This window comes from Bombina bombina, chromosome 2 (genome assembly GCF_027579735.1).
Source record: "Bombina bombina isolate aBomBom1 chromosome 2, aBomBom1.pri, whole genome shotgun sequence".
Lineage (NCBI taxonomy): Eukaryota > Metazoa > Chordata > Amphibia > Anura > Bombinatoridae > Bombina > Bombina bombina.
In genome coordinates, this window is record NC_069500.1 from 612,883,824 (window position 1) to 612,908,170 (window position 24,347).

A 24,347-nucleotide genomic window follows, 5' to 3' on the forward strand; every position below is an offset into this window, starting at 1 on the left:
CTTATCCTTAATTGTCTCTGCAATTTATAAACATCCACATTCATGTGGAATTTGTCCACTTTGGGGGTTGGGACAAAAGACAATATATAATATATAATTATATATAGGTTTAGATATATTTAGGAATATCTGTTTAAAAATATTTAGAACATATTCCCTTATGTGAAGAACATTGGAATTGGAAGTATTTACAGTAAATTCACAGTTAAACACATTCGGCTAGATTACGAGTTTTGCATTATGGTTTTAAAGCTGAAAAATGGCAATTTCAGCATAAAAACAGTAACGCAGCCATTACGAGACGTGTCGGTATAGCTGTACCGCAATCATTGTAGCCTGTAGCGCAAAGTCAATACCGCACTCAAAAAAATAACTTTTTTGCGTGGGATTTCCATAGTGCCGTTATTACAGGTTGTACAGTGAGGCTAAAAAGCTTGCGTTACAGCCTATACCGACATGAGCCATACCGCGATTTGAAAGCAGTAGTTATGGATTTTGTGCAACAAAAATGTTTCGCAAAACTCATAACTAAAATGTTACAAAGTACACTAACATCAATAGACTACCTATTAACCCCTAAACCGAGGCCCTCCCACATCGCAAATACTATATTAAACTTATTAACCCCTAATCTGCAGCTCGCCCACATCCCGCCACTATAATAAAGTTATTAACCCCTATTCCTCTGCTTCCCGACATGCCGCCACTAACTAAACCTATTAACCCCCAAAAGACCAGACCCCCACATCGCCACTACTAAATAAACCTATTATCCCCTAAACCCCCAGCCCCCCACCCACATTGTCACTACTAAATAAACCTATTTACCCCTAAACCACCAGCCCCCCAAATCGCCACTACTAAATAAAGCTATTTACTCCTAAACCGCTAGCCCCCCGCATTACCACTAATAAATTAAACTATTAACCCCTAAACCTATCACCCCCTAACTTTAAATTAAAATTACAATATCCCTATCTTAAAATAAATAAAAACTTACCTGTGAAATTAAAAAAAGTTTAAACTAACAATTAATCTAACATAACTTTTATACTAAACTATTATAATAAAATTAAAATAACTACCAATTAAAAATACTAAATTACAAAAATTAACAAATACTACTATAAGTAGAGTTAGGTTTTTTTTTTAATGTGTAATATTCGGCCAGATTATGAGTTTTGCGTTATGAAGGGTGCGGTGCTAATTTGCACGTTATTGTCACCACTCACTTACCTACAGCGCTGGTATTACAGGTTTTTATAAACCCGGCGTTAAAAAACAAGAAGTGAGCGTAGAGCAAACTTGTTCTCCATACTGCACTCCAATACCAGCGCTGCTTAAGTCAGCGGTGAGCTGGTTGTACGTGCTCGTGCACAATTTCAACATAGACATCAATGGGGAGAGCCGGCTGAAAAAAATCCTAACACCTGCAATAAAGGAGTATAAAGTTCAGTGATGCAGCCCCATTGATTCCTATGGGGAAACTTAATTTATGTTTACACCTAACACCCTAACATGAACCCCGAGTCTAAACACCCTTAATCTTACACTTATTAACCCCTAATCTGCCATCCCCGACATCGCCGACACCTACATTATACTTATTAACCCCTAATCTGCCGCTCCGGACATCGCTGCCACTATAATAAACATATTAACCCCTAAACCGCCGCACTCCCGCATCACAAACATTAGTTAAATATTAACCCCTAATCTGCCACCCCTAACATCGCTGCCACCTACCTACATTTATTATCCCCTAATCTGTCGCCCCCAACGTCGCTGCCACTATACTACAGTTATTAACCCCTAAACCTAAGTCTAACCCTAACACCCACTAACTTAAATATAATTAAAATAAATCTAAATAAAACCTACTATTAATAACTAAATAATTCCTATTTAAAACTAAATACTTACCTGTAAAATAAACCCTAAGCTAGCTACAATATAACTAATAGTTACATTGTATCTACCTTAGGGTTTATTTTTATTTTATAGGCAAGTTTGTATTTATTTTAACTAGGTAGAATAGTTACTAAATAGTTATTAACTATTTACTAACTACCTAGCTAAAATAAATACAAATTTACCTGTAAAATGAAACCTAGCCCGAGTTACACTAACACCTAACCTTACACTAAAATCAAATAAATTACCTAAATTAAATACAATTAACTAAATTAAATACAAATACCTAAATTACAAAAACAAAAAAAACAAAAATAACACAAAATAAAAAACTAATTACAAGATATTTAAACTAATTACACCTAATCTAATAGCCCTATCAAAATAAAAAAGCCCCCCAAAATAAAAAAAGACCCTAGCCTAAACTAAACTACCAATAGCCCTTAAAAGGGCCTTTTGTGGTGCATTGCCCCAAAGAAATCAGCTCTTTTACCTGTAAAAAAAATACAAACAACTCCCCAACAGTAAAACCCACCACCCACACAACCAACCCCCCAAATAAAACCCTAACTAAAAAAACCTAAGCTCCCCATTGCCCTGAAAAGGGCATTTGGATGGGCATTGCCCTTAAAAGGGCATTTAGCTCTATTGCTGCCCAAACCCTAATCTAAAACCCACCCAATAAACCCTTAAAAAAACCTAACACTAACCCCCGAAGATCCACTTACAGTATTGAAGACCGGACATCCATCGTCAACGAAGCCGGGAGAAGTCTTTAACAAAGCGGAAATATGTCCTCAACGAAGCCGGGAGAAGTCTTCATCCAAGCCGGGAGAAGTGGTCCTCCAGACGGGCAGAAGTCTTCATGCAGACGGCATCTTCTATCTTCATCTATCCGGTGAGGAACGGGTCCATCTTCAAGACATCCGGCGCGGAGCATCCTCTTCTTACAACGACTCCTGATGAATGAAGGTTCCTTTAAGTGATGTCATCCAAGATGGCGTCCCTTAGATTCCGATTGGCTGATAGAATTCTATCAGCCAATCGGAATTAAGGTTGAAAAAATCCTATTTGCTGATGCAATTGCATATCATGGCAATCACATATATGTTGTGCATACATTAGTGCTTAAATATCATAGAGATGCATTTCTCTAATCAGTCTAAATATTTAATAATATTCTTGACAAAAAGGAGTGCATTAGTCATGATAGGTATAAGTTTCAGATATTACATTCCACACAGGACTATAAGCATGAATGCAAGGTATTTGGCCATATCAACAGGAAGGAGTATTTACTTTTCAACTCTTCTACAACTAGATAACCCTTATTAGCTTCATCTGAAGGAGCAAACAACATATGCTTGTGGAATATTAATCATAACATTTACACATGCCACGTTAACGGATGTTAGATAGCATATACTGTATTGATTTCAGACACCTATCCTCAAGTATTCTTAAATGGCATAATATTCTTGATAGAAGTACACATACATTTATTAACAATGTACACCTGCATATTAATTGACATAATGTGAAATAAAAATGAATAAAGCTGTTAATACTTTGCTAGTCAACAGCTATTAGAATAATATTGTAATATATTTTTAAATTTGGATTAAAAAAATATATGCATATCTATGAGATGGAAATCACACTTAAAAAAGTGCTTTAGTGCAAAAATTAGATATGATATATCTTGGGGGGGGGGAATTAATTAATTCTTGCTGCGAGATTTGGACTTTGGAGGAGAGGTACTTGGGGGGGAAGTGTGGCGTCTTATGCGCCTCCCACCAGCTGAATGTGAGGCTAACAAACGTAATTCAGGGTCCTGCAGGGAGATAACGTAGGATGTAAGCGAGAATGGAGTTTGCGGCATCTCCGCAAGCCTCTCTACTGCCTCTACCAGGCGGACAAGTGAGGCATTATGAATGTCCATTTGGCTCTAGATTCTGCGGAAAGCCTTCTGCTGCTGGAGCCTGGACAGCCTAAGCTCTTTATATATCATCTTCTGTATATCATCCTGATGTGACTGTGCCGAACCCTATTGTAGACCTGGTGTTTCAAGAACACATTGTTGGCTGGTACCAGGGCTGTCTCTCTGTATTGGTGACTGCGAGGTTGTCTGTGATGGCACTGTTTTAAAAACATTGGAGGGTGCAGTGGGTGGTGGTGGTGTGGATTCCTGGTGTGCCATAGGAGTGGGAGGCATATAGTATAGATGATACAGATCTGTATGCTGCTGTGATGGGCGCATCACCTGATTTGGAGTGCAGCTGTTGCGGTGGGTGCAGCTGTTGCGGTGGGTGAAGCTGTTGCTGTGACTGCAGCTGTTGTGGTGGGTGCAGCTGTTGCGGTGGGTGCAGCTGTTGCTGTGAGTATTAGTCCCTGCTATGGTATTGGTGCAGCTTAATAGTCCTCCTGTTTGGAACCTACAAGAAAATATATGTATACATTATCTATCTAATAGAATATATTACTTTGTAGCATAACAAAGTACATACATACATACATACACACACACATAAACACATATATACATACATACATATAGTGTGTTTGGTATGAAATCCAAGCATATATGACCATAACTGATTAATCTTTATAGATTTTGTCTTAAAGGAGCATTGTAAATAACAGATTTATATGAAATGTTTGATATTATTGAATATTATATTATCAGTATCCTTGCTTTTCGGAGCAGATATACTATACAGAGTGCATGCTGAACATATTAAATACAACTATGTAAATTTACATTTGTAGCTAAAAGCAGATGGATATTTATGATCTAAAACATATATACAACATATATTTGGTTATATTTAATATAGAATAATTACCTTCATACACCTCTTCAGCTGGCACAGAGGTGTCCATTGTCCCCTTACATCCGTAAACAGCTTCACCCGAGATGACATTATGCAGCATCTCCTCCCATGACTTCATGCAAATCTGTCCCACGTACATATTTAGCCTGCTGCGCCATCTTGGCCTTGGTTTCCCTACTGCAGTCATGATATCTATGTTTTATGCTGGCAGTAGAACGATTGCATCCTAAGCAGCTGACTGCCACTTGAATCTCCTCCCACAACTTGTTCCTGACACCTGCCCTCAGGTTAGGGTTCTCCAGCTCAGGTGCCCTCTCCAAGTATGTCTCAACAAGAGCCTCCTTCTCCTCCTCAGAGTACCTCTCCTCTCTTAGCCTGCCCTTCACACCTGAAGGGCCAGCAGAAACAGACTCTCCCTCCTGTGACTGGGAACCAGCCCTCTATCCCTCCTCTGTCCCTGCAGGCTGTGACAGGCTACCACCAGCCCCACCCCCACTTGCCACAGTCTGCCCCACTCTCCCTCTTCTTTGGGTACCTAGTTGAGGCTGGCTCCTCCTCACTCCTCCCACCTCCACTCCTCTTCCACCCTCTCTCCTTCCCTCCTCTGCCAGGGTTTGAGGAAGGACAAATCCTCCACCCAAACCTCGGCTCCTAGACCTGCCAATACTCCTCCCTACTTCCCCCCTCCCTCTATCCACCCTCTCCACTGCCCTCCCCCTAGCCACCCCCTCCCAACTCCACTAGGCCTATCCATCCCTTTCTCCTTCCTCCCTAACTCTAACCTAACATTAAAGTCCCTAGCTTACCTACCTACATTAATTCACCTAACTAAACTCTACATTAAATATGCCCAAAACTAACTACCTAATCTAGACCCTAACTATCTCTATTCTTTATCCCTTCAAATAAAAAAAATGTGGGGGTGAAAATAAACAAAGGGATGTAGATAAAAAAAGGGATGGGCTAAATATTAAAAAAAGGATTATAACAAAATTAAAGAAAAATAATAATGGATGCAAATGAAGAAAGGGATGGGCTATATAGTCAAATGGAAAAAAAATGGGATGGAAAAAAAAAAGGATGGGCAAAATGTATAAATGAAAAAAAAAGTGAAATAAAGTTATATAGTGGGTAAGGGAAGTTAAAGGGGAGATGGGAAGTGGGATAAGGGGGTTAATGAAAGGAGTAATAAAGGAAGATGGGGATATGGGGGTTAATGAAATAAAAAAAGATGTGAATGTGTTTGTATCAAATAAAAGTATGTGTTTGTGTATATAAACTAATGTGTGTTAATTAACTAATGTATAGATGTGCGTGTGTGTTCCTAATATTATATGAGGCCTACAATAGGAGTATATGAAAAAAAATCTCCAACTATCCACTAACTCTCAAAAAAATATCCAAACCCCCAAACTCCTACCAGCGCAACTAGCTCCCGTGTCTTTATCTCTAGAGGCGATCACAGGTAAAGAGTGCAGGTGCAAACCGTTATTCATATAGACAGAGGTTGGGTTAGCATGGCAATGCACTTGTTATGGCACGCTTTTCGTCGACTCTGACATCGGTTGGCAGCGCAAACTTACGTATGGCCGATAAGAGCGACTGCGCGCAACACGCTAATCTTTTCAATGGAAACCTGGTACTAAAATAAAGCCGTAAATTAGTTTTAGCTGTCGGCCACTTCGGTAGCTTACGGCTCCATTTTTAACGAGCTCCTAGTGCATTAAAATTATGATTTACGCTATGCATATTTAATTTGATTTATCCCTGTGTAAATTACATACAAATTTGACCTTTTTGTTAAAATATGATTTTTGGTGAAGAATTTTTGATGCACCTTAACAATACAATTTTTCCCTGCTTATTTTTGTGTGATTGGTTCAAATATTTGTTTTGTATGATGTTTAAAATATTTTTTTTGTGCATTTTTCATATAAAAATGCCCTTAGTGAGACACCTGTTTTTAGGGTAAAAAGTGTCTTTAGATCATTCCACCAGGGAAATAGAAGGATTGGCGAGCATTCTTTAATAATCTTGCCAGCCAAGAGAGCTTTCAATCATCAAGCCCTGTGTGTTAACATTGTTTTAAAGTGATGTTGTATATGACAAGATGTTTAAATTGGAAGGGCTGAACAACTGAAAGGTGTGTATATACTGTATATATATATATATATATATATATATATATATATATATATATATATATATATATATATATATATATATATATATATATATACACACACACATGTACATTTAACCCCTTCATAGTCAAACACCTTGTCATATACCGTATCATGTACTGTATCCTTTTTTTAACCCTTTTGGGGGAAAAATCGATATTTAACTATTTTTTATTATATATATTATATACATATATATATTTTAGTGTAATACTTTATTTTAAAATGTTTTATATGTGTTTTGTGAAACATTTTTTAAGCCCTAACACTTTACTTCAGGCTTCAGGTTGCACTAATTCTTCTAGCACTATTTTGGCTTGTGCTTGAATGCAACCATAACTTTCAACCTGTAATATCAGTGATAATGAGAGCGGTCGCAGTCTCCACTGAAAGTATAGGGCACACTAAAGGAATATTGGCCATAAACCTTCTCTGGTAAATTTGTTTTACCATGGACTTGTAATATCAATTTGCATGCTAATCTTATCATGGTCCAGCGATTTTGATATCACACCCAGGGCTATCATTAGTGCTCCACTTGTAATCTGGGATGTTGTTTCTTATTTGTGAGATAAATGTATGTAATTTAATTCTCATAGTCTGTGACTAACCAAGTGCAGAAACTGCAACTTATTTGAGCTCATTTTATGTTCAATATTTATAAAGAAAGATTACAGTAATATATTTCTAAGTTGTTGTTTAGTGTATAAACATAATTAAAATGGAATTATGCAGTTCATCTCTATATAACCATTCATCTGCAACTCTGTTACTAATTACTTTGCTATGCTTTACTTATTTTAAGACAAAAAAACTATAGGTAGAGCATACTCCTTGTAGCAAACAATAAGGTTTCGCTGATTTACAAAGTTTCTCCTGTACACATAAATATATTATTTTAGAAATCACAATAAACAATATAAGTGAACAAAAAATGTGATATAGGGCACCATCAAAGGATATATTCTGTGTTAAAAGTCCCAAAAATGTATAAAAAATCCCAAATTGGATGATGATGTTGTTTAAAAGACTTTCAACCTCCAAGAGTGTAAGTAAAATAATAGTGAAGTTCTGTTGGTGCAATTTCATATTACTGCAACACTGGAAACATACTCACATATTTCTGAGCTTATGGCCAAGCTCAGAGTATAACAGCTCCTTGGAGATAAAGAAGTGGATATGCCTTGATTTTTCACAAAAGACAGCTTTTATTCAAAGGTGTTTTAACAGCCACTTGGGTTTATTTCATATGGTATTGTTAAAAACATGAAAACCATCTGCTTACAAAGACTGTGGTAACACACAATGTCTATTGTTTCAGCTGTTTTCTGACACGTTTTTACAAGTCCCCACCCTCTATGTGATATTACCTTCGCTCCGACTATCGTTTAGCCAAACAACACTTGGCTTTTTCAACAATGACATATGCTGTCCTTCAGTGCCTTTTAAAACACAGAATTGTATTCATAATAGTAAAAAATATTCATTTTTTTGTGTGTGGGGGTGATTCTATGAAGAAAAGAAAGGTTACACAGAAAAAAAGAACCACTCACCAACCAACGCTAACATCAGTCTTTTTCCTGCCTGGATATACTTTTTGGAAAAAGAAATTATTAAATTGGCACTGTGACTATAATAATAGGAAAAAAAGGAATATAATAATCCCTGGTGCTGACCCTTAAATAGTTATGTAAGAATTTGGGAAGGGGAAATTAGGGCAAGAAGGGGTTTTGTAGCACTCATTCCCTATACTTAAGGTAGTAGTGTTGAAATCATTCAACTACTGTGTGTATGAATCAGTTAAAAAACTTTACTTTATTAATCACTATTTAAAACCTGAATAATTATTACACAAAAGCCCCTGAAAAATCGCTTGTACACGATAGACTGCAACACCTAGAGATAGAATACAGCTCAAACCACCCCCCTGTATTCCTGGCCGGTAACAGGATACGCCAGGGATGGCTGAGTGATCCTGTTAAATCTCGTGCAGTCTATGTCTAAGCGTAGGAGCGATATAATAATTTATATTAAAAACAAAAAGCCAAACTTATAGCAGTTAAGCTAAAATTAGCACACAAACGCGTTTCGGCCGAGTAGCGGCCTTTCTCAATGTGTTTTCTTGAAAATGACAAGCCGAGTGTGAAGCTGAACACGCTTTAAATAACCCAGTTCTGTGTTTCTGTGGCCAATGGGGACGCGGTTATTGCATACGCCCCTTTTGGGGCCAATCACCAGTGCTGTACTGCTCAGACACATTTCATTGATATGTTATTCCGGAATGGCTGTGAAAACATTGTCAATATCCAATCAGGATTCACCCATATTCTATATGTTGTTCTGCGTTGCACTGTACTACAGAATAGACTGGTAATATAGCGATTTGCTTGCTTCACTCATCTATATCTACTATACTTGAGTGCACCATTAAAAGAAATTATCTACTTATACCGGTATCGAGTACAAAACGGCAGCAATTTTGAGAGATGGACTATGTTAACCCGTTCTACTCTCTGTTGGTTCTACTCGATACCCTATTGTCATCCCAATTAGATATACTTTTTGACATTAATTCAGTAGCCCAATATAATTATGGTAAAGAGAGAAAACCTTAAAAGGATATGCAACCCAAATGTTTTCTTTCATGATTCAGATAGAGCATGCAATTTTAAGCAACTTTCTAATTTACTCCTATTATCATTTTTTCTTCGTTCTCTTGTTATCTTTATTTGAAAAACAGGAATGTAAGTTAAGGAGCCAGCCCATTTTTGGTTCAGCACCCTGGATAGTGCTTGCTGATTGGTGGCTACATTTAGTTACCAATTAGCAAGTGCTACCCAGGTACTGAACCAAAAATGGGCCGGCTCCTTAGCTTATATTCCTGCTTTTCAAATAAAGATACCAAGAGAGTGAAGAAAAAAATGATAATAGGAGTAAATTGGAAATTTGCTTAAAGGGACAGTAAACACCAAAAATGTTCTTATTTAAAAAGATAGATAATCCCTTTATTACTAGTGATGTCGCGAATAGTTAGCCGGCGAATAGTTCCCATCGAACATAGCATGTTCGCCACGGATGGCGAACATATGCGATGTTCGGTCCGCCCCCTATTCCTCATCATTGAGTAAACTTTGACTCTGTACCTCACAGTCAGAAGACACATTTCAGCCAATCAGCAGCAGACCCTCCCTCCAAGACCCTCCCACCTCCTGGACAGCATCCTTTTTAGATTCATTCGGAAGCTGCATTCTTAGTGAGAGGAGGGACAGTGTAGCTGCTGCTGATTTAATAGGGAAATTGATAGCTAGGCTAGTGTATTCAGTGTCCACTACAGTCCTGAAGGACTCATCTGATCTCTGCTGTAAGGACAGCACCCCAAAAAGCCCTTTTTAGGGCTAGAACATCAGTCTGCTTTTTTTTTTTCCTGTGTAATCTAATTGCAGTTGCCTGCCTGCCAGCGTGTGTGTGAGTCTCACAGCGTATACTGTGCCCACTTGCCCAGTGCCACCACTCATATCTGGTATAACAGTAGTGTACATTAAAAAAAAAAAAAACAACACTTTCTTTCATGTAATTGTAAATGTAAATGAGTCCATGAGCTAGTGACATATGGGATATATAATCCTACCAGGAGGGGCAAAGTTTCCCAAACCTCAAAATGCCTATAAATACACCCCTCACCACACCCACAATTCAGTTTTACAAACTTTGCCTCCTATGGAGGTGGTGAAGTAAGTTTGTGCTAAGATTTCTACGTTGATATGCGCTTCTCAGCATTGTTGAAGCCCGATTCCTCTCAGAGTACAGCGAATGTCAGAGGGACGTGAAGGGAGTATCACTTATTGAATACGATGATTTCCCTAACGGGGGTCTATTTCATAGGTTCTCTGTTATTGGTCGTAGAGATTCATCTCCTACCTCCCTTTTCACATCGACGATATACTCTCAATTTACCATTACCTCTACTAATAACTGTTTTAGTACTGGTTTGGCTATCTGCTATATGTGGACGGGTGTCTTTTGGTAAGTATGTTTTTTATTTCTTAAGACACCTCAGCTATGGTTTGGAACGTTATGCATTTATATAAAGTTCTAAATATTTGTATTGTACTTATATTTGCCATGAGTCAGGTTTATGTATTTCCTTCTGCAGGAGGAGAAGACAAGGGGCGCCAACATAGTATAAATCGTATAAAAATTAAGAAAAACAATATTGTGCATTAAATCTACTCACAAACAGAGTGGCACCTTGAGTGAACTAGGTGCATGCATGCAGACACTTCCTTCAGACCAAGAGGTTCAAGAGGAAGGGGTCTTTCAGCCCAAAAAGAAAAACTATCCAAATTAGAACGTGGCATATTTAATCTGTCGTCACACATTTTAACTACCAATGAAAAAAGAGTACTCCATAAGGGTCTCTCCTACTGCCCACCGAACCCCCACAATTTATATCATTTATTTGTTGATGTCAACAAGTTCACAAGAAAGTTATCTTTGCAAAAATTCTTTGCACAAAAGAAACTCAAACAACAAAAATATATACAAATGGAGAATACACAGACGATTTTAGTTAATAATATGACCCCCAACAGGAATATGAAAGTAATATTTGCAGAAACAGAGGGTCTGACAACCCATCTGTTTGACGATTATATCCACACAGACATCAAGGTCAAATCTCAGTTCACACCATCTCTATCAACAAACCATTTTATTGAATTGTATCAAAGATTAGTCATTGAAGATTTAGAAAAATTATCAAAAAATCAAAAGAAACAATATCATTTACATAAAAGTGAACAAACAGGGGGGCGTGTCCGTGCAGCGTACTGGATAGGACGCACACTCTGAAAGCTCCAGCACAATCTTTGATAATCCGCCGATTATTAACCCTCAGCAGCAATAATAAGTTTACACCTTACAATGGTGTCACAGTCCTGCTAATTGTGACCCAATTTCTTATTTTCTCAGCTGTTGCAGGACACTGGGGCCTCAGATCGGAACATTAAGGCCTAAGGCGGCGGCCTGCTATTAGGTATCCACCTCCCCCCGGGAAGAGCCGGGTTATCAGTGCTGTCAGGATAACTGACTTACTGAATCTCTTCAACACCTCTCACTAAGAAGCCCTTAAGATAATCTACGGCTCTAGACTGCCAAACAGAATTTAGATTATTGCAGCGAGGAACAGAAAACTTTACTCAGCGCAACAAACATGGCGGAGGAGGGCTGCTTGATGTTACCTGACGAACCTTTTACAAAATTTGACATCATCATGCACAAGCTACTTGAGAACGCACCATATGATTACTTGCTGAAGCGTTTAAATTTGGAGAATAACACTGCAGCACACACGGAAAACTCACTGGAAATACAGTCCTGTGATGAGCAGACGGGCTTTGACTGCAAGCCCATACTAAAGGAGCCGCACGGATCACCGTGTAATCAATCTCTTGTCAATATACACGGAGGCCCACATAGCACAGAGCCGCAACTGAGATCTCAAAAGAAATGGTTACAGGCAGTGAAGAAAAATACGGAGCTGTCAGAAAAACCTATATTAGCCCAGGCAGAGCCTGGCGTGCTGAGCGCAGAACCAGGGACATGTACACTGGGAGATAACCCGGCAACTCAGCAGAAAATATCGGCACAAGCTGTTTCAATGCAAAGGAGCGTGGGGGCCCACCTGAAAAAGCAACACCAAAAGCCGGAAAAGCCTCTTACATACAATCATAACTGTGAGGAATCCTACAGATGTGGAGTTACACTATCTATAATACCAGTCATTTCAAGGAAAGACATTCCATACCTTCAAAGTGAGGGTCATATGCTGAAGACAGGAGAAGGGTGATGTGGAGCAGCCCTTCTCTGACGGATCGCTGCTGAAGCGTTGGCACATAGGATATTAAAAACATTACTAGGTGCTCTGCAGTGGTATGTCACAATATTGCTGAGACACGTCTTCATATGGCGTTAGTTTTGTATTTAACAGTTTAAGCAGTGTTTATTTTTTCTTTTACTATCGCCCTAACCGTTTTCACCAGACTTTGCACTCCAAGTAAATTCAGGGGACTATGTTTGGTTATACTCTCAGTAAACGTTATGCAGGATAAATACTAGTGGCCTGGGGACTTTAATGTATAACCGGACCCTGCGATGTTAGATAGCGATGAAGCTTTTTCACAGAGTGCTGAATGCTGAAAGCTCGCCAGAGGCATGTGCAGACTACCCCGATCCCCTATCTATAAATAAAACATTATACTACCGTGCTAGCGCACTCGCACATTTACATCCTCTATAGACTACCGTTGTTTCATCTGCAATATATGCGAGGTGCTGCACACACAGGCAACTGACATATCATTATTGAGCTTAATTTTGACCTATAACATATACCATCCTTCCCCTTAAATCTTACTCCTGCGTATCCCCAGGGCTGTATAGCTAATTTTTCACATCAAAGGGCATATACCAAATTAATTATATCTCTGTTGTTCATGTTATTGTTATGATTATTACTCATGTTACTGTTATGAATGTTATGGTCATTAATAATCCCTAATCACGGACATATATATATTACAACAGGTCCAAGAGTGACCTTTCTATATATAAGGGATGGATAAAGAAAAAAGAGGACTATTACTAGGCATAATGTAAATTATCAGGCATAATGTGAATATTCGTTGAATATTACAAATATGTTCTTACCATGCTTTTTTATACTGTCCTCAATAAAAACATTAAAAACTAAAAGTGAACAAACAGCTTTACGCACATTGGCTAACAACAAAAATTTGATAATTAGGGATGCCGATAAGGGCGATGGCATTGTGCTACAAGATATAGGTGACTATCTAAAAGAAGCAAATAAGATTCTAACACATACAAAATACTATAGAGAAATTATGTTTAATCCCACTAGTACCTTTTTAAAGAGATACAGCACACGGGTATTTTGAATAAAGAAGAAAAAGAATTTCTAAAAGTAACTAACCCGAATGTGGCACATTACTACCATTTGCCTAAAATCCATAAAGACCAAGCTAACCCACCGGGGCGCCCTATTATAGCAGGCATAGGTAACCTCACGTATAATCTTTCTTTTTATTTAGACCAATTTCTACAGAAATATGTGGTAACCCTACCCGCCTATATCAAAGATAGCACACACCTTTTATATCAACTTAGAAATTTTTGCAATAACAATGATCTAATATGGATTACTTGTGACGTTGGTTCTCTTTATTCTAATATATGTCATAGTATGGGAATCAATGCGATCTCTGTTTTTTTAGACAAAGATTTATATATGCCAGATCTCCAAAAGGAATTTATATTAGAAGGGATAGAATATATTCTCAAACATAATTATTTTATTTTTCAAGACAAATTCTTTTTGCAAGTCAAGGGTACGGCCATGGGTACCAGGTTTGCCCCAAGCTTTGCTAATCTTTTTATGGGAATTTTTGAAGATCAATATATTTATTCCTCAAGCTTTTGGGCGAACTTGGTATTCTATGGCCGCTACATTGGCGATCTTATTTTTATTTTGAGAGGGGACTCCACACTAGCCAATACATTAGTGGAACACCTCAATAACAACCATATGGGTCTAACTTTTACAGCAAACATACAAGATTCTTCAATAGAATATTTAGACTTACTACTGAGCTGGGATAAGAAAGGAAACATTATCTCTCAAACCTTTTTTAAAAAGGTAGATAGCAATAGTTACCTGGATTATTCCAGTAACCACCACATTGGGTGGAAAAGAAATATCCCATTCAGCCAATTCAAAAGAATACGTAGGAATTGCTCAGATCTAGATACCTTTGACCTTCAAAGCATGATTTTGTACCAACGCTTTTTAGACAAAGGTTATCCTTCAGACTTACTTAATCAATGTTTGGAAAAAGCACGAAACTTAGACAGAGATCTCTTTTTTGAAAAGATCAAGAATAGTACAACTAATCATACTAAAACAATGAGCACAAAGGCAGAGAGAGAACCCCTTTTTATTACACAATACAATAATAATCACAAAAAAAATTGTAATATACTTAACAAACATTGGAATATCATCCAAAAAGATCCTTTTCTGAAAAATATAGTCAGTGAGAGACCCAAAATGATTCACGATGGTAGATCAGATATTTTCAAAATCATTCCAATAGACCATGTACCCCCATCAACCGATTATGACCGTCTGGTCAAACTCAGACAATTAGAAACTTACTGGATACATAAACTTAAAACTTTGTATCCACTGGGTTTGAATGCTAATGTTGATTTGGCAGCTTTCATTTAATCCGTACACGTTATCACTATATATAGAGATATCTTTACAGATTGCATACAGATCACATCAATACATTTTCACTATGATATACTAGATCCATGCTCTCTTTTTTATTTTTCCTCAGATTTTCATAGCACAAGTACAGAGACACATCCAATATATAATCGTACACACTACAGTCAACATAGATTCACAAATTTATAGAGAATACTAATTCCAGTATGGATGAAGTTTTATGTTTGATATATAATTTTTGCATTTTTACACTTTTATCAACATTATTTTAGGGTATCACTCTCTCAATGATACATTGATTATGTAATTCCTATATATTTCAAGACAATTCTAATACACAACACCACATCATTCGTAGATGTAGTACTTTATGCACTTTTTAGGATAATAATCAACTTTTCTCCCCAGCCTTTTTTTCATCTATTTGCTATCAGACGTAAGGACACTGTTATATAGCTAATTTATACAGTTAGTATCCCTTTTTTCTGATCTTTCCATGATTACCTTGTTTAGCTTATCTATGTTGACGCTTGCCCTGCATACACTAGGTCACTGGTTTGCATCCGGTCTCAGTTTTTGGTTCATATCCATTCTTGATCATATCAATTTTTAGACAATCCAATCCATTGTATTCCCCTCTCTAAGTACATTTCATATTTTATGCATTTATTTTAGATTTTTTAGTTTAGCGCATTTATATTACCATAACATACCTTCACGGATACACATTTCACTATAACTGATAATAACAAGATTAATTATTTTAATAGTACATTGTACAATCCGATGACTCTTCAATACGATCTGTTATAACTGAATCAAAATCACTACCTTTGTTGTTATATACAGATAGCTCTTTTGGCTTAGTAAAGGCTTAGCACACACAAGGTCATTGGTTCTAGTCCAACCTAGAAACAAGTAATACCAACTTACAAATATTATCGTAAATTTTATGTCAGTTTTTTATTTGGGACATAAATAAGTGTTATACTAGTTAGTTACCAGTGAGAATAGTTTTAAAATTAACTTTTTACCCTTCGGGTACATGTATATCTGTCATAAATCTTTAAAGTTCTCCACAGGGGTTATCAATTGATAATAGTACATTATACAATCAAATTATTCTTTAGCATGGTCTGATACAACTTAATCAAAATTACCCTTTTTGCTGTTATATACAGATAGCTCTTTTGGCTTAGTAAAGGCTTAGCACATACAAGGTCATTGGTTCTAGTCCAACCTAGAAACAAGTAATACCAACCCAGAAATTTTATTATAAATTTTATGTTAGTTTTTTTGGGACATTAATCAGTGTCATACTAGTTAGTTATAAGTGAGAATTGTTACAAAATTAACTTTTTATTCTTAAGTATATGTATATTTGTCATGAACCTTTTGAAGTTCTCCACAGGTGTCATCAATTGATTTCAATATATGGCAATTGCTTTTAAATAACAATATATTTGTTTTACATATGTTTTTTTATTGTTGATTGTAGACATATGATATGTACAGGCTCACAAAATGATGTTTATAATATGGTATTGGCATTTAGCCAATATGTATTTTTATTGTAATGTTTTAAAGAAAATTTTGTTACAAATTGTATGGAGTAACCTGTAAAACACCTTTCAATATGCCTGATGAAACGGTCCTATTGAACTGAGAAACGCGTAGCAAAATAAATACTAAAGTTTTGAAGCCAAGACCCAGTTTTTGCATATTTTCTTAGCTGCTTGCAGTTCCTTCCGTTCTAGTGGTAAAAGACCATTACTTTTCTTCACACTGACGCTGTCAGTTTGTTTGAGACAGAGCTCGATCGTGTGAGCAGTGTTCCTGGGGAAAAAATACCACTGCCGTTTGAACTCTGCTGTTGGTGATCCGGCACCTTCAACTTCATAGCCGTTTACCTCCACCTTCACCTCCCCTTTCACAGGTCTCCCGGGTGAGACCCCCAGCGTACTGACTGCTGGACACCGAATGTCAGTCTGCCTGCATGCACCTAGTTCACTCAAGGTGCCACTCTGTTTGTGAGTAGATTTAATGCACAATATTGTTTTTCTTCATTTTTATACGATTTACACTATATTGGCGCCCCTTGTCTTCTCCTCCTCCTAGATATCCTGACCCACCACACCGTGGACACATGTGGAGCAAGCCAAACATCTGAATTCATCCAATTATTATATCCTTTTATTTGTGAATTGGACATTTTATTTGGACACTGATATATATATATATATATATATATATATATATATATATATATATATATATATATATATATATATATAAATATATATACATTCTTTTGAACTTTCACATTTGTTAACATTGATATATTTTTTATGTATACATTCTTATTATTGCACATATTGTCATTCACTAAGAAATTGTTTTTTATACTTGAGACTTAAATATATATTTTGTATTATTGGGTTTTACTTATAGATCTAATAAGAACAAGAAACCAAGGGGTTTAATCTAACATCACTGTTTTTTCACATTAGCGCATCCTCTCAGTTTTTTCTTTCTGAAATCCCTTTATCACATTTTATTTCCTTCTGCAGACTGTCAGTTTCATATTTGGGGAATATAAACATCTTTTAAATATGAAATTTATTTCTTACCTGGGGTTTAGTCTTTTTTTTCAATTGACTACTTTTTACAAATTGCGGGCGGTATTAGGCCCGCGGGTGCGTCAAATGCTAAACTTTATTACGTCATTCTTGGCGCGAAAAATATTTTGGCGCGGAAAAGTACGTCTATGACGCAAGTTCGTCACTTCCGGCTTCATACTTGTCGCCGAGACCTTTCACACTGTTGCGTCATTAGTGACGCGAGTGTGTCATTTCCGGTTATTTTTTTGGCGCCAAAAAAAGTTTAGTTACGTTGTGCGTCATACTTGGCGCCAAACTTTTTTATTATTTCAATACCCCATTGATGTTTGCCTCTTGCTTTTTTCTACCAGAGGACTATGCTATTTGCATTTTTTCCCATTCCTGAAACTGTCATATAAGGAAATAGATAATTTTGCTTTATATGTTGTTTTTTATCTTACATTTTGCAAGATGTCTCAACCTGAGCCTGCCTCAGAAGCTTCTACTGGAACATTGCTGCGTGACATCGGTTCAACCAAAGCTAAGTGCATTTGTTGTAAAATTGTAGAAATTATCTGGCCAAAATGTCATTTGTATTAGTTATCATGATAAACTTTTACATGCAGATAGTGTATCCATTAGTATTAGTACATTGCCAGTTGCAGTTCCTTCAACTTCTAATGTGCATGATATACCTGTAAATTTTTAAGAATTTGTTTTTGATTCTACAGGGAGTGCAGAATTATTAGGCAAATGAGTATTTTGACCACATCATCCTCTTTATGCATGTTGTCTTACTCCAAGCTGTATAGGCTCGAAAGCCTACTACCAATTAAGCATATTAGGTGATGTGCATCTCTGTAATGAGAAGGGGTGTGGTCTAATGACATCAACACCCTATATCAGGTGTGCATAATTATTAGGCAACTTCCTTTCCTTTGGCAAAATGGGTCAAAAGAAGGACTTGACAGGCTCAGAAAAGTCAAAAATAGGGAGATATCTTGCAGAGGGATGCAGCACTCTTAAAATTGCAAAGCTTGTGAAGCGTGATCATCGAACAATCAAGCGTTTCATTCAAAATAGTCAACAGGGTCGCAAGAAGCGTGTGGAAAAACCAAGGCGCAAAATAACTGCCCATGAACTGAGAAAAGACAAGCGTGCAGCTGCCAAGATACCACTTGCCAACAGTTTGGCCATATTTCAGAGCTGCAACATCACTGGAGTGCCCAAAAGCACAAGGTGTGCAATACTCAGAGACATGGCCAAGGTAAGAAAGTCTGAAAGATGACCACCACTGAACAAGACACACAAGCTGAAACGTCAAGACTGGGCCAAGAAATATCTCAAGACTAATTTTTCTAAGGTTTTATGGACTGATGAAATGAGAGTGAGTCTTGATGGGCCAGATGGATGGGCCCGTGGCTGGATTGGTAAAGGGCAGAGAGCTCCAGTCCGACTCAGACGCCAGCAAGGTGGAGGTGGAGTACTGGTTTGGGCTGGTATCATCAAAGATGAGCTTGTGGGGCCTTTTCGGGTTGAGGGTGGAGTCAAGCTCAACTCCCAGTCCTACTGCCAGTTTCTGGAAGACACCTTCTTCAAGCAGTGGTACAGGAAGAAGTCTGCATCCTTCAAGAAAAACATGATTTTCATGCAGGACAATGCTCCATCACACGCGTCCAAGTACTCCACAGCGTGGCTGGCAAGAAAGGGTATAAAAGAAGAAAATCTAATGACATGGCCTCCTTGTTCACCTGATCTGAACCCCATTGAGAACCTGTGGTCCATCATCAAATGTGAGATTTACATGGAGGGAAAACAGTACACCTCTCTGAACAGTGTCTGGGAGGCTGTGGTTGCTGCTGCACGCAATGTTGATGGTGAACAGATCAAAACACTGACAGAATCCATGGATGGCAGGCTTTGAATGTCCTTGCAAAGAAAGGTGGCTATATTGGTCACTGATTTGTTTTTGTTTTGTTTTTGAATGTCAGAAATGTATATTTGTGAATGTTGAGATGTTATATTGGTTTCACTGGTAAAAATAAATAATTGAAATGGGTATATATTTGTTTTTTGTTAAGTTGCCTAATAATTATGCACAGTAATAGTCACCTGCACACACAGATATCCCCCTAAAATAGCTATAACTAAAAACAAACTAAAAACTACTTCCAAAACTATTCAGCTTTGATATTAATGAGTTTTTTGGGTTCATTGAGAACATGGTTCTTGTTCAATAATAAAATTAATCCTCAAAAATACAACTTGCCTAATAATTCTGCACTCCCTGTATTCTGAAGGCTTTGTCTGCATTTCCACCTTCAAATAAATGTAAAAGGTCTTTTAAAACTTCTCATTTAGTTGATGAAATTTCAAATGACCAACAACATAATAAATTATCCTCTTCTTTTTTTTTTTTTTTTTTTTTTTAATGCTTTTATTGAGATTTTTCCAGGGTATACATAGAATAACAATAAAGAAACATTCAAAACAACAACAGTTATTGCAATAGATGAAACATTGTTACAATTATGCCACTATTCTTAGGACAGTAAAGCTCGAGGTTAGCTATTACTATTGGTTTGAATGACAAATACCAATCAGCTGCCGTCTATGTATGTAAATTATCTATGAGTGAGGTATTAGTAAGAGTGGCCGCCTCCCACCTGTTTTGAATTAGCTACATTGCGTAGCTGTATTGGTGTTCTGGTTATGGAGAGTGTGATCAGTAGTTAAGGGGTTGTGAGGAAATGAATTGTTACTGACTATTTATATATTCTTCCCATAAGAATATTATGTTGTGAAATTCTTCTACTCGTTTAGTGCGGGTATAGTGGTACTTTTCCAGTTGAAGACAGTGTGTGACTTTTGTTTTCCAAACTGCAGGAGATGGTAGGTTTGTTTTTTTCCAATTAAGTGGTATTAGTCTCTTTGCTGAATTGATCGCTATAGTGAGGAGGGTTCGTTTTAATTTACATGTAATTTTGGGGAATTTGTTGAAGAGAAAAACCCAGGGCGTGAACGGGAGTGGTGCCCCCAGAACCTTTTCGATTTCTGGTTTAAGGGAGTGCCAATATGATGTTACTATCGGGCAGGTCCACCAGATGTGTGCAAAAGTTGCCGGTTCCCCACAATCTCTCCAACACATGGTGGACGTGTTGGGAAGTAAATGGTGTAGTCGAACAGGTGTATAATACCATCTACTTAATAATTTTATATTCATCTCCAGCATCGAAATAGAAGATGAGGCTTTTGTCATTTGCTGGAAAATTATGGTTCAGTCTTGAAAGTCTAGGGTGGTTTCGAGGTCTGCTTCCCATTTAGCTATGTATGTGGGGGGTGCCGCGTGTGACACCTGCGACAACATTTTATATGTTAACAATAAGATTCCCCTCTGTGGATGAGGTTGGAAGCATATTGTTTCAAATTGGGAGAGGCGTCTTTTCAATTGTGGTCTGAAAGGATGTGTTGATAGAAAGTGTTTCAGCTGTGTGTAAGTATACCAGTTTTGGAAATGTGTTCCGAGGGTGTCGCAAATGACCTGTTGCGGTTGAATTTCTCTATCGTTATATAGAAGGTGATGTGGGATTGAGCTTTGTAGGGAGGAGGTAAGGTGGGCTGTGTTGGGTGTCTTTATCAAGGAGGAGAACGGTGTATTTTTGCTGACTGGTGTTAGGGGGGAGTACGTGGTGGAGATCGTGGGGTGTTTCTTAAGTATTTTATCCCATTGTCTGAATGTTTCATGCACCAGTCTTGGGGCTGTGGGTAATAGTTTACGTTGGACGTTGGGAATCCAGCAATTCCCGCATAGATAGTGCTTATCAGAGAGTGATTGTTCTAATTGGACCCACTCTTTGTTCGTGTTATGTTTGCACCAATCAACAATTTGTGTGAGGAACACTGCCTGTCTATAGCGTGATATATTAGGGGCTCCTATCCCACCCAACTCTTTTGGGCGGTATAAAGTAGAGGTGGCAATGCGAGGTCGTTTGTGTGACCAAATGAAGCAGTTGATTTGCTTTTGTAGTGAGAATAGTAGGTGTTCTGGGAGTGGGATTGGGAGAGTTTGCAGAATGTATAAAATTTTAGGTAAAATGATCATTTTGATCGCGTTGATTTTCCCTAGCCAAGAAAGGGGTTTAAGGTTCCATGCATTGAGGGTATTTTGGATTGTCGAGTTGAGGGTTTTATAATTGAGGGAGATTATGGATTCCGCAGATGGTGAGATGTATACTCCTAGATATTTAATGGCCGTGGGTTGTATGCGGAAGTGATGACGTTGTTGGATTCTATCTATTATGTTTGGGTGCAAGTGTATGGCCAGTAGTTCAGATTTTGTGATATTAATTTTAAAATTGGAATATGTACCATAAACTTGTAGTGTTTGCATCAAGGGAGGCAATGACTTCTCGGGATCTGTTAATGTTAAGAAGATGTCATCCGCATATAAGGTTATCTTATATATAGTGGGACCAATCTCGAACCCTTGGATGCCGGCATTGTTTCTCACGTAGGAGGCAAGCACTTCCATTGCTATTATGAATAGGAGGGGCGAGAGTGGACAGCCCTGCCTTGTTCCATTAATAATTTTAAAAAGGGATGAGACAGAGTCATTTAATTTGATTGTGGCCTGTGGGTAATTGTAAAGGGTGAATATTTTTCCTATAATTTCTTTGGGGAAGCCGAATGCGTGCATGGTTTGTTTCAGAAAAAACCAGTCTAGCCTGTCAAAGGCCTTTTCTGCGTCCATCGACAAGAATATCGATGGGATTTTTTGGGTTTTTGCGTGCTCCATGAGGTCAATTATTTTGGTGGTATTATCCCTAGCTTCTCTAGATGGTGTGAAGCCTGCTTGGTTGATGTGTATGATGGAAGGTAGTGTTAGGTTAATTCTGGTGGCTATAATCTTTGCAAAAAGTTTTACATCAAAGTTCAAGAGGGAAATGGGGCGGAAGTTTGCAGGTGTGTCTGGGGGTTTGCCTGGCTTCGGGAGCACAACCACCTGGGCTTCCAGCATTGAAGGTGGGAAGGGATTATCATCCGTCACCTCATTGAACATCGCAGTGAGATGAGGTGTCAATGCGGCCGAAAAGGTCCTATAGTACTTGGCTGTGAAGCCATCTGGACCGGGGCTTTTCCCGATTTTTAGGGTCTTAATGGCTGTTTGAACTTCTCGGGGGGATATTGGTTTGTTAAGTTGATTTTTTTGGTCATCCGTCAACACTGGCATTGGGTATTTTGTGATATACTCTATAAGTTTAGCTGGGTGGTCTGCTGTGGGGTCTTCCTTCTGGAGGTTGTATAGTGAGGTGTAGTATTCGTGAAAGGACTGCAAGATGTCTGGGGTTGTTTGGAGTGGTTTCCCTTTGGGGTTTTGTAACTCATAGATGTGGGATTTGAATCGCTTTTTCTTTAACGCCCTAGCCAAAAGCTTACCAGCCCTGTTATTTTCGAAATAAAACATGCTGTTAGTTCTTTTGCATTGGGATTGGTATTCTATGTCCAAGAAGTGGTTTAGCTCTTCTCTGGTTTTTTGGATTTCAGTTAGAATGTTAGTGTTTGTTGGGGATTTCTTATGTGCGTATTCAAGCTGAGCATATTTTGTTGTTAGTTCTTGGTATCTTTTGCGATTGGTCTGTGTGTAATGGGCTTTTATTTTGATTAACTCCCCACGGAGTACACACTTATGTGCTTCCCAGATAGTGAAGTTATTGTTGATTGAGCGTGAGTTTATGGTAAAGTATTCCTCGATAGATCTAGTTAGTTTGGGAATTTGGTCTGGATGATCGAGAAGGCTATCATCCATTTTCCACTGATATGGAGTGAGGGGAGTGTTGGGCCAGGTAAATTTAAGTTGGACAGATGAGTGGTCTGACCAGAAAGTAGGTATTATGTCGCACTTGTTTATGTGGGTGAGACCCTTCTGGTTTGTAAGGATATAGTCTAGTCTGCTGTAGGATTTGTTGGGGTGGGAGAAGAAAGTGTAATCTCTTCTTTCTTGGTGCGTGAATCTCCAGGCATCATAAAGATTCATGTCTCTCATGCCTTGCCAAATGGCTCTAGAAAGTTTTCGGGGAATTTGTATGTTTGCATTGGTGCTATCAATGGTAGGTTGTAGAGGTACATTGAAGTCGCCAGCTAGAAAGATTGGGCCCTTGGCTAGGTCTAATACCTTTGTGAACATAGTGCGAAAAAAGGGGAGTTGGTGAGTGTTAGGAGCATAAATGTTTATGAGTGTTATGGGTCTGCCATACAGCAGACCCATCAGGCCTAGAAATCGGCCTTCTCTATCTGCAATTCTGTTAATGATGGTAAATGGTGTGGATTTATGTATTAAAATGCTCACTCCGTTCTTTTTGTTCGGGCCTGTGCTATGGAAATGTGTGGTAAAGTGCTTTCCAAAGTATTTGGGTATGCTATGTGATTTAAAGTGCGTTTCCTGGAGGAATAGTATGTCTATGTGACGTTTTGTTAGATCGGACAAGGCTTTGGATCTTTTTTG